The 9,401-nt window shown below is 40.4% G+C and overlaps 1 protein-coding gene across 4 annotated transcripts in view; it reads right to left on the reverse strand.

Moving 5' to 3' along the window:
• The window catches only part of TMEM63B (transmembrane protein 63B), a 106,357-nt gene that overhangs the window by 94,490 nt on the left and 2,466 nt on the right, over window positions 1–9,401 (reverse strand). The window lies entirely within an intron of this gene.

Below are 9,401 nucleotides of genomic sequence, written 5' to 3' on the forward strand. Positions count from 1 at the left end.
AATGACTTTTTTGCGGATAAAATCTCTCAGATAAGGGATGATTTATTTTTTTTTTAGTTTCAACATACATATAAGCATTAACACATATACATATAAACATAACACACATAATATAAATAAACAGAAGCAACATCTAATCAAGGAAGTACAAAATGGCATAAGAAGAAGCCAATATGATAATAGTGTCCTTATCATATTATTATGAAGATTGCCCTTACTCTGACGCCCAAAAGAACTTCCACTAAAGTGTTTTTACATCAGAATATGTCTACCATATAAACTTCACTTAAGCTCTAATATTATAGAAACATACTAAATACATTTTCTGTCTATAACCTATTCCTTATATCCACAGATTTTTATTAATGTCAAATTCCTTCTCCCAGAACTGTAAAATTGGTAACCACTCCTCTGATACTTTATCAACAGATTTGTCATTAATCAAAGCTGTAAGTCTATCCAACTGGTTTATGAAAATACAAGATCTAAGATAAGGGATGATCTTGATGCCAGTATTACAACAGGAACTATGAGAGAGAAGTCCAGTGACTCCATGGACTATGTTAGACTGAATCACTTTGAGCTTGTAAATACCGATGAAGTGGACAAGCTACTTGGCTGTGTAAGGAAGATGACATGCCCCCTTGATCTCTGCCCATCTTGGTTGACCGCTCAAGGAGAGGATGCAGTAACAACGTTGCTTCAGGCTATAATTAACGCATCCCTCAGGGAGCGGAAATTTTCATCTAAGCTTAAACAAGCGGTGGTTAAACCACTTTTGAAAAAACCCTCCCTAGACCCTTTGATCAGAAACAACTACAAACCGGTCTCTTTATTACCATTTCTGGGCAAGATGATCGAGAAGGCAGTCGCCTTCCAACTCCAGGTTGTCTTGGATGAAGCTGATTATCTAGACTCATTTCAAACCGGCTTCAGGGAGGGCTATGGTCACCTTGGTCGATGATCTCCATCTGGGCATCGACAGGGGAAGTGTGACCTTGTTGGTGCTCTTGGACATCTCAGCGGCATTCGATACCATAGACCATGGTATCCTTCTCGGATGCCTGAGGGAGTTAGGTATGGGGGGCACTGCGCTCCAGTGGTTCCGGTCCTACCTCTCAGGTAGATCCCAGATGATGAGGCTGGGGGACAGATGCTCCTCTAAGAGACAGCTAACATCTGGCGTCACTCAGGGCGCCATCCTGTCCCCCACGCTATTTAACATTTACATGAAGCTGCTGGGAGAGATCATCTGGAGGCATGGGGCACAGTGTTATCAGTACGCTGATGACACCCAAATTTATTTCTCTATGCCTCTGACCCCTGTAGTGACCAAGGATGACATCTCTCCTCTAAATGCCTGCCTTGAGTTGGTAATGGGATGGCTGAGGGAAAACAAACTCAGGTTGAATCCAGAGAAAATGGAGGTACTAGCGATAGGATCCCTAGGCCCAGGCAAGGAATTTCATCAACCTGTCCTGGACGGGGGTCACACTTCCCCTAAAGGACGAAGTACGTAGTTTGGGAGTACTCCTAGATCCGTCTCTGCAGTTGTCATCTCAAATAGATGCAACGGCAAGGAGTGCTTGGTATCAGCTTCGGTTGATACGCCAACTGCGCCCTTACCTGGACCGAAAGGACCTTGAAGCAGTGGTACTTGCACTGGTAATCTCTCATTTAGATTTCTGTAATGCGCTCTACGTGTGGCTACCTTTGTACCAAGTTCGGAAGCTTCAATTAATTCAAAATGTGGCAGCTGATTGGTCACCAGAGCATCTAGGCTTGACCACATAACACCAATATTAAAATCTCTGCATTGGCTGCCAATCAGCTTCTGGGCGCAACACAAAGTGTTGGTTATTACCTTTAAAGCTCTAAATGGCTTGGGCCCGAGTTATTTGAGGGAACACCTCTCCCTACACAATCCGCCCCACACCCTCAGAATATCTGGGAAGAAATCACAAGACTACATAAATACCAGGCTAGTGACCATGTCCCACAGAGTGTTTTCCGCTGTGGCCCCCAAGTTGTGGAATGATCCAGAAGCCAGAAGAGATCCGTCTTATTACCACCCTTGATGCTTTTAAGAAAGTACTGAAGATGGATCTCTTCTGGCGAGCCTATCCACCTAACCTGGTGTAATATATCTTACCCGGTCAGCATTGCATGCTTTCAGGGAGAGCTGACCAACTGTATAGTATTATATTGTATTGATAGTGATGTATTTTATGCCTTGTATTTGACATGTTTTATTGTTGTAATTTGCTGATTGCTGTAATCCCACCTCAATCCATAGGGAGAGGCGGGAAATAGAAATACATTTTTAAATTATTATTATTATTATTATTATTATTATTAAAACAATGGGGCTTGTGTACACGGCACGGTTCAGTGTGCACACCACTGCGTGTTTCATCGCGTGGCTATCGCATGGCTGAAAGCCGCATACAGTGTGCCCGCGCATGATGTGGGCGCACTGTACATATATACGTGTGGGTGTACACATGTGTGTGTAAGCAACTATGCATGGAGAGGTAAGCTACATCAGCAGACCTTCAGAAAGTTACTTTTTGGGACAACTTCCAGAATTCCCCACTCTATGGAGAGTTTTGATCCACAAAATGGAACGCTTCAAAGGACCCTATCAGTCAGTGACAGGACGGTGATCGGCCGGCCCAAGAGAGAGCTGGCCCTAATGAAGCTCCTCCATTTGCAGGATCGGTTGCCAGTATCAGACTTCATGGAAATCATAGACACATCCCTCTTTACAGTTTCCTTAAACAGAACTTCATCTCCTGTCAGTTTTTGTTGATGTAATGTTGAACACTCCTCCCCTCTACCTGCAATCCCGGCTACATGATGACAAATCAGGCCAAGCTGTCATCTGAAAGAACTACCAAGAGCTTCTCTAAAGCCAACTTTGCAAAGACTTAATAGAACGCTCAGAGAAGCAGATTTTTACTGCCAATCATAACCCCTCTACCCACTCATTCTCTAACAACCACACACAACCACAATACATATGTAGACATCCTAGAAGGTTTATGGTTGGTTCATTATATAGCATGCTTCAGGATCTTAGTAAGTGCTAAACCAATGAATATTAAACTATAAATGCAAAAACAGAATGCTCTCTTCCATACTACAGAAAAACAGAGGGTTGTGATCTCTCTATAGTAACATAAGCCTTCCTGAACTGTCGTGTTTTTAGTGTAAAACTATGACAAATTTCACAGGCAGATTCAATAAACGATATGTCATTAAAGCACAAGTATAACCAATGAAATGAAAATTAATTGCCTTGATATGACATTTGGAATTTCTGAGAAACAGCATTAGTAGCTTATAGCAGGCAAAGTAAAAAACAGCAAAAATTGCACTGGCACAGTGTGGCTGCTTGAGGAATCCAGACTACATCGGTGGGATGATCCTGACTGAAAGCATTTGGGAAATAAAGAAATAGAAAGGAAATTCTGCTGAGAGTCTCTCCAGAGCTGGAAAATTTTTAGGGGTTCTAAGATATCACTAGTATAACATATATAACTAATTCACTAGCATTTTAGTTCCCAACATGCTGCTTGATTTCATTTCGCACATGCTTGTGTCAGCATAGCCAATGGCTGAGGATTTGGGAAGCTGAACACCAAAATCTGGGACTCAAATTACAATCCATTTCTTAGTAGGTGGATGCTGCTGGTTTACAGTTTGTAATATTTTTCAGTAATAAAAACACTGATGTATTGTGTTCTCAGAAGCACCCCCAAGCTGTATATCTCATCCTTCAAAGGCAGTAGAAGTCACAGAACAGATGGAGCATCTACTTTAAGATCAATCAAACACCAAACAACAATGCCCATCTGTACTGGAATAGGTTTCAGCTTGTTCACCCGCATCCAATACATCCTGCCCCACATAATGGTCCAGAATCCCCACCAACCCATGGAAGATGAAAGACAGAGCTACACGTTACTAGTATACAGCTGACACTTCACTCCAAATATTCATGACAAATCTATCCATCATTTCATGTAGATGTTGGGTTGAATCCAAGTAGATCCCTTAAGTTTCTGGTTTTGCTAGCTAAAGAGCTTAAAGGAATTTTCTGTCAACATCTGTTTAATATGAGTTGGTGATTGCAACACAAAGATATGATTTAACTGTCAGATGAAGAGAAATTGAACAAACCTAAATTGCTATTAAGACAATTAATCTGGGCAGTAAGAGTTTGTTTTACTCATAACTTAGGAACTGTGATTCATAGACATGTTTTTACCTTCAAACTATGCATGCTGAAGATAAGGAATTGAAGGGAGAGGGGAGCAAAGGAAGGTAAGCAGATCCCTTCCTTCAATTCCTCCATGGGTCATGGCCATTACTCTTGATGTCACTGGGTCTCATAGCATCAGCTGGCGGTTTCTCCAGCCCATGTTTCAACTGATTACTTGGATTTACTTCTTCTCAGTTAGTGTTGGTAGGATCAGGCTGAGCTGTGATGTTGGGACTCAAGCATGTCTGTGCATGTCTTATGGAATCTCCACCAGCTAGGTCTTCTTCCCTCATTAACGTCCAATTTTGTGTGTGCGTGTGCGTGTGCATGCATGTATGCACACATGCATGCAAACAGGGGTGCTGCTGCATAACATGAGGCTTTAATGGACTGGACAGATAACCTCGATGGACTGAAGATTTCTTGTCCATTTATTACACAGGCTTTATTACTGCTGCAGACAAACCAGAATGTAGCAGACACAGATCACAGACAAATAGCTCTGACACTGTGCATTTGCAGTGGTACAAAAGAAGTATGCTACCACCACCACCACTATGGAAGAGATTTCCCAAAGATGTCTACCCCATGTTTGGACAGACATTTACCCTATGTCTGGGTAGATTTCAGCTCTTCCCCCCACATAATTACTACATCCCAACCATTCCAGAGCTCCCAGCTACTCTGTAAACTCAGGGGTTCAACAGGCTTTAGTGGGGAGGAAAAGCAGGTTAGGCACAATTGTACCAGCCACAGGAGTCATCTCAGAATACCACAGACTGACCTGATGCCCCATCGCATGGACCACTAGTCCAGTCAAAATGAAAATTCTTCAGATCTGAAATGTCCAGTTAAATTCATCAGCATCGGTGGCTGGTTTCTATAAAATTGCCTCCACTCTTGCAGAATTACAGGGTCTATTTAATCTAGTTCTGGAGGAACTTATTTTAAAAAATTTTTATATTGGGTTTTTAGAATATAAATACAAAAGGTGTGTGTGTGAAGGAAACAAGGGGGGATGAAGGGCGAAAGAAATACATAGTACATGAACATGAGCAAGACGTACCGGTACATACTAATAAAAGCTGACTACATGTCTATAAAGATACATACTGAATTGGGACTTGACATGTATAGAACACATGTTAATGCATGACGAAAGCAGTGAGATTGTCTGATCAGTGAACAATGCATAGTGAATATTTTTCTAGCCTTGGAATATGAGTCTTACAGCTACAGGAGGAGTTTGTAGGATCCAACACTCATTTAGGAAAATAGTTCAAAAGTACTAATGCAATATTAATATATTGCAAGGCACTTGGCCAAAAATGGGATTGACTGGGAATGCTGTGTCATATCCCACTAAGAACCACTGATTCTACTACACTACCATTTAATGGAAGTGAAAAGTTTTTTCCTAAAAGCATGAAGTCCTCTTTCAGACCATTAGGCCGGGGTTCAAGATTTAGGCATTCTTAGACCTATTGAAATCAGCTATACTTATGTTTGACTGCACAATGACTGCTGTTGATTTCAAAGGTTCTGCTCTAACAATGATTACATCTGGATTCAACCCATGATCTTCCTCTTCAGGATAAAATACTATATCAAGCTTACAGCCAGTCGGGTATGTGGGGCTGCATATGAATTTAGACAGACCTATCTCAGCTATATACAACATATAAATGTTGTCATAGGAATACTCTAGTAGTCCAGTACCAGTCTTGACCTCTATAAACCAATCTGCATACTTGTATTCTATACTAGTCAGCCTCTTGCATCAAGCAGATCATATTCACAATAAGTGCAATAACTTATTGTAGATAACTCGTTTGTTGCATCTCCGAAACAGAAAGGATTAGCCCACAATCCTATGGAACAGCTTCTGTGTAGTCTGTGACAAAATGACAATACACTCATCCTTCCATATTTGCAGATTTGATTATTCATGGATTTGATTAATATGCTCTCTCTAGGAATATCTAGGTCCTCTGGTGCAACTATATGGTCAACTTTAACTAACAGTTGCACTGAAAGACCTAGAGATTCCTGGAGAGAATACTCTACTATGCCTTTGTAGCTCCTCCAACGTAGTTCTATGGTCAGTGTCTGTGGACGTTGACCACAGAGTTGCACTGGAGAACCTGGAGATTCATAGAGAGGTGTCCTCTCAGCTAAAAACATGGCGTTTTTGTTAATTGCGGTTTTTCCATATTCACGGGGGTCTTGTGCCCCTAACCCTGGCAATTATGGAGGGACAAGTGTATTTCCTTGCTCCACCATTAGTTTAATATGCTTCTGATGTATAACCAATAGTGAAACACACACCACAGCTGGACCTCAGTGCAAGAAAGCAAACAGGCCAATAAAATCACCCACAATATTTTGTACTTTCAAATTACACAATTAATAAACTCACAGTGTTAAAAGATTATTCTGAGTTATAGTTAACAGAAGCTATCTTGTATGTCTTGGCAGAATATATATCCACAGTCTTACCAGAGGAGCATTTCCTATTAAGTTCATGTTTAATTATCTATTTCACTGCTACTGTTCCTCCCACAACTTAACTGTTCTTCAGTTTAAGTAATGTAAGATACTGGGGCTCAACATAATCCACAAAATTTAAATTATTTTGGACACACGCCAAAGCTCAAAGTATTTTAAATATATAGGCCTCTGCCTCAGAGTGTGGTGAAGTTTCCTTCTTTGGAGGTTTTTAATCAGAGGCTGGATGGCCATCTGTCAGGAGTGCTTTGACTGTATATTCCAGGGGTTTGGATGGGTCTCTTCTAACTCTTAAGATTCTATGAGTAAGGTCTCAAATCTTAAGAACCCAAGTCTATGTTTCCAATAGAATATACCCTTTATAGGTTGTTACCTTAAAAACAATTGCTTCTTTGGATTTATGACATAAAAATAAACAGAGTCTTCTGTATTGTCTTACTTATTCAAAAGAAAGAACCAGACCTTTGGACTCAATTGTGACTTGCTTTGTCTTTTCCCCAGTACCTTTGACCATATACCTAAATATACTTGTAGAATGAATTCCACTGAGCTCACTGGAACCTACATCTGAATAAATATGCTGAAGATAACACTCAAGAAACAAAACCAGTATGTGCCATAGGAGTTTCCAAACGCTTTTTGAAATAAGTGATGTTATGGTGTATATATATGATTGACGCAGCTGCTGAACACCAGCTATAGTGTTCAGCTACTAATCAGCATTAGTTGGTTTTTAACATTAGTTTGATTTTAATTGTAACAACATTAGTTAAGATTTTTTTTTCATTCTTTACTGTTTTATCTAATGTTGTCTGGCATGATTTTTACTGCACTATTTTTGACAATATGAATATTCATGTCTGGAACTGTCAGATTCTTGGGGAATAAAAAATATGGCAAAGTATTCCTCTTAAGGGAGCCAGTATGGCATAGTAGTTTAAGGGTTGGATGATGACTTTGCAGACCAGGGCTCAGTTCCCAGCTCACTCATGAAACCCACTGGGTGACCTTTGGCAAGTCACATGCTCTCAGCAATGACAAACCTCCTCTGAACAAATCTTGCCAAGAAATCCCCAGGATAGGTTTACTTTAAGGCCACCATAAATCAAAAACAACTTGAAGACACATAACAATAACAAATTCCTCTTAAACCAGTTTCTCTTTCATGGAATATTGAACACTAGCATGGTTGTATTATAATATAACAAAGGGAAACATTAGCAAGTTGACTTCTCACTTACCAAAAATTCAGGCCTGTTTCTGGTTTTACAGAACATAACAGTTTCTCCACCTGGTAGTGGATCAAGAACCATGCAAGGATTGTACCAATTCTTATGTCAAATCATCACAAGTTCCTTTTGTAGACCTGGACTGGCAAACCTGAAGTTCAGAGACTCCAATTCCTCTAAGTCACTAGCAGTCTGGGCTTGAGTGACAGATGCTATTCCCTATCCATTTGGATGGCCACAGATTCCCAAGCTCTACTGTAGACCAATAACTACGAGTCAAAACCAGTGACCATTACATGACTGCTGCTCTAACTTGTTTCCTTTAAGTCTGTATCTCCTGATACAATTTCCAGTTTAGTACTGCAGTGTTGCATCATCCATGGGAGAAACTCATCTCAGTTCGACTAACCAAGAACAAATGTAGTCCAGGGATGGACAGCTAGATGCATATGTGGGATGTCTGCATTGAAATCCCACAGACAGCTTGAATTCATTTTGTGACCTTGGACAGGTCAGCATTTCCTAGAGTCAGTTTGATATCTCTAACATGGAAACAACAGTGATTGTCCTTCCAGGCTGTTGTATGTTTGTAGGATAACTGTAAAACTGCACATTGATTTGTGTGTTAAACACACGGTATTATGTAAATAAAATAAAAAGAAGATTAATTGATGGCAACTAATACCTAAGGTAGTTATCACTTACAGTTTTATTTTGTGTGATGCCACAAATGACCATCAAACGTAATACGTGTGCACACCCCATAATTGATTAAAATGTCATCCAAAGGAATATTAATTACAGTATAGTGCAGGTGGAGAAGATGTAACACATCTGTAGGTCTTTCCTAATTGTTGTTGTTGTTGTTGTTGTGTGCCTTCAAGCCATTTCCGACTTTACGGTGACCCTGATCTCCAGACTCACAGCCCAACACTCAAACCTGTCTCCTGTCTTTCCCAATACAAACAATAATTTTTCTGCCTGTTAACTAGCCACCCAAGCTTTGAGCTTTTGTACAGGCAAAACATCCGCACCTTCTTATCTGAGTGCTGGATTTAAATCCAGATGAAGGTAGGCTATCAAACAAACAAAGAAAGAAACAAAAATGTATCCCGCATTTATTCAGCATCCCAAACATTCAGTCTGCTGCACCAACACTAAGCAAGTCACCTCCACTGGTTATTGCTAGATGCTGTCAGCTAGTCACACCCACACTAGCAGACCCTGACTTAGAAACAGCCAGTATGGATAGGATGAACAGAAACAGAAGCAGGGAGGTGTTTTCTTTTAAAGAAAGATCTGCAGAACACAACAATAAAAATAAATTGGAACAGAACATCACAGGGTTCCCTCCCCACCCCCTTTTCTGATGTGCCTCTTTTTGCATTCAAGTCAAT

The sequence above is a fragment of the Sceloporus occidentalis genome, unplaced genomic scaffold (assembly GCF_023333645.1).
Source record: "Sceloporus occidentalis isolate IW3139 unplaced genomic scaffold, rSceOcc1.0.p SCAF_6, whole genome shotgun sequence".
In the NCBI taxonomy this organism is placed as follows: domain Eukaryota; kingdom Metazoa; phylum Chordata; class Lepidosauria; order Squamata; family Phrynosomatidae; genus Sceloporus; species Sceloporus occidentalis.